Source organism: Tetranychus urticae, unplaced genomic scaffold (genome assembly GCF_039701765.1).
Source record: "Tetranychus urticae isolate SD_2017Ah unplaced genomic scaffold, NJAU_TeUrti_SD_1.0 Scaffold_4, whole genome shotgun sequence".
In the NCBI taxonomy this organism is placed as follows: Eukaryota; Metazoa; Arthropoda; class Arachnida; order Trombidiformes; family Tetranychidae; genus Tetranychus; species Tetranychus urticae.
The window spans coordinates 980,001-982,500 of NW_028315836.1; the positions used below are offsets into that span (position 1 = coordinate 980,001).

Below are 2,500 nucleotides of genomic sequence, written 5' to 3' on the forward strand. Positions count from 1 at the left end.
GAGACTTTTACCTTGAAAAAATCAGAGTGCTCAAAGCAGGCGTCCAAAACCTCGAAAGAGGTGCCTAAAAACGGTATGGTCAACCATCTATATGATGCGTACCACTACCTTAACTTGAATGATCTTGCATGGAATAATGGAATAGGACCTTGGTTCTATTTTGTTGGTCTTAAGAATCCAAGGTAATGATTAAGAGGGACAGACGGGGGCATTTGTATTGCGGCGCTAGAGGTGAAATTCTTGGACCGTCGCAAGACAAACTACAGCGAAAGCATTTGCCAAGAATGTTTTCATTAATCAAGAACGAAAGTTAGAGGTTCGAAGGCGATCAGATACCGCCCTAGTTCTAACCATAAACGATGCCAACCAGCGATCATTCTGAGTAACTAATTTCATGACTCGAATGGAAGCTTCCGGGAAACCAAAGTTTTTGGGTTCCGGGGGAAGTATGGTTGCAAAGCTGAAACTTAAAGGAATTGACGGAAGGGCACCACCAGGAGTGGAGCTTGCGGCTTAATTTGACTCAACACGGGAAAACTCACCCGGCCCGGACACTGAGAGGATTGACAGATTGAGAGCTCTTTCTTGATTCAGTGGGTGGTGGTGCATGGCCGTTCTTAGTTGGTGGAGTGATTTGTCTGGTTAATTCCGATAACGAACGAGACTCTAGCCTACTAAATAGACTTGCAGTTTACACTGCAGTACTCCCCCTTAGTCAACCTGTGGGTGGTAGTATCTCTTGATGGTTTCGGCTGTTGAGGGCTCTGCTGCTATTAGCCTACAGAATTGGCTAGGGTAAGGATGCTGTAGCACTGTAAGGACTTCTTAGAGGGACAAGCGGCGCTCGCAGCCGCACGAAACAGAGCAATAACAGGTCTGTGATGCCCTTAGATGTCCGGGGCCGCACGCGTGCTACACTGAAGTGGTCATCGTGCATACTGTTTCCTGCTCCGAAAGGAGTGGGTAACCGCTTGAACCCATTTCGTGATGGGGATTGGGCATTGTAATTATTGCCCATGAACGAGGAATTCCCAGTAAGCGTGAGTCATTAGCTTGCGTTGATTACGTCCCTGCCCTTTGTACACACCGCCCGTCGCTACTACCGATTGAATGATTTAGTGAGGACTTCGGACTGGTCAATCCAGACCATTGGGAAACTAGTGGTCGGATTGTGCTGGAAAGATGTTCAAACTTGATCATGTAACTTGTACACTTGTAAAAGTCGTAACAAGGTTTCCGTAGGTGAACCTGCGGAAGGATCATTAACGTATTACCCTCTTATTATAAGAGAAATACAACCTTCAAACAATCAAACACTCTGCATAGTGATATTGTAGATGCTAATATGGTGAATGCAATTGAATTGTATTTGCATTAGAGTCGCAATTGTGAATGTTTAATGCAAACATTTAGCCATTGCAACATGATTCTAACTTGCATTACATTCGTTCATTCATACATCCATCTTTCATTATCCAATGCAACAAAGAGTGAGGGTTATCTAACGATAGCCATAATTTCTTTTTGCAAAACAATTGTAGTTTATAATGAAAAGCCTGTCTTGCTACATACTTGGTACCTGTTCAAGTCTTCAGCTTATGCTGACGGCAAGGTTTAAAGAAGGAAGTTTTACACTTCTTCGCCTAACTAAGTAAAGACAACTATGGTTTTTATAAACTGCATACAATTGTTTTCAAACCCTCTCAATGCAGATTTAGGATACTTATTAAAAGTCCCACGGTGGCAAAGATACATCTTCAAGCGGTGGATCACTCGAATTACCAATCGATGAAGAACGTAGCTAGCTACGATAATCGGTGCGAATTGCAGGACACGCCGAGCACTTGAGCTTCCAACGCACATTGCGGCTTTCGGGTCTTTTCCGAGGTCACATCTGTCTGAGAGTTGAGATGTAAAATAATCAACAAAACACTTGCATACTACCATATATGCATTGTTTTGAGAGGATTGTATATTTATATGCATGAATCTTGATGTTTTATTCCTTTTCTTAATTGCAATTCGTTGCAATTTAGTAAGGAGAATCTCAAATCTACTTGTTTCACATGATAAATTTTGTGTACAATGCATATTTCATCTCTGCAAGCAGTATATATGAATAGATACTAGCATGAGATTCTAAGGTTAGTCGCCTATCTGACGACGCTAAAGTCGTATTGCAGATAACTATGGTGATCAACTAACCTGTTAACTGATGAATCTTCTTGCACTTGTATAAATCGTACAAATAGTAGCTATTTCATGCTGTTAAAGCAGACCTAAGAAGTAATGCAAAGGCAAAATTTGTGCAAACATTAAAGTAGATTTACGTTGCTTGCTTGCAAACAACACAAATAAACATTAATCAACTTAATCAATATTTTTGATCTCAGATCAGGTGAGGTTACCCGCCGAATTTAAGCATATAATTCAGCGGAGGAAAAGAAATCAAATGAGATTCCCTGAGTAACGGCGAGTGAAAAGGGATGAGTCCGGCGCA

The 2,500-nt window shown here is 41.6% G+C and overlaps 3 non-coding genes across 3 annotated transcripts in view; all 3 read left to right on the plus strand.

Moving 5' to 3' along the window:
- Positions 1-1,265, plus strand: part of LOC149093085 (small subunit ribosomal RNA) — a 2,176-nt gene extending 911 nt beyond the window's left edge. The window contains exon 1 of the ribosomal RNA XR_016200408.1: positions 1-1,265. This exon is cut by the window's left edge and continues 911 nt beyond it. This is a non-coding gene — a ribosomal RNA (small subunit ribosomal RNA).
- A 488-nt stretch (positions 1,266-1,753) lies between these two features.
- On the plus strand, positions 1,754-1,908 carry LOC149093086 (5.8S ribosomal RNA). The gene has a single exon (XR_016200340.1). It is a non-coding gene; the product is annotated as a 5.8S ribosomal RNA (ribosomal RNA).
- Positions 1,909-2,384: 476 nt separating this feature from the next.
- LOC149093087 (large subunit ribosomal RNA) overlaps positions 2,385-2,500 on the plus strand; it is a 4,168-nt gene continuing 4,052 nt past the window's right edge. The window contains exon 1 of the ribosomal RNA XR_016200428.1: positions 2,385-2,500. This exon is cut by the window's right edge and continues 4,052 nt beyond it. This is a non-coding gene — a ribosomal RNA (large subunit ribosomal RNA).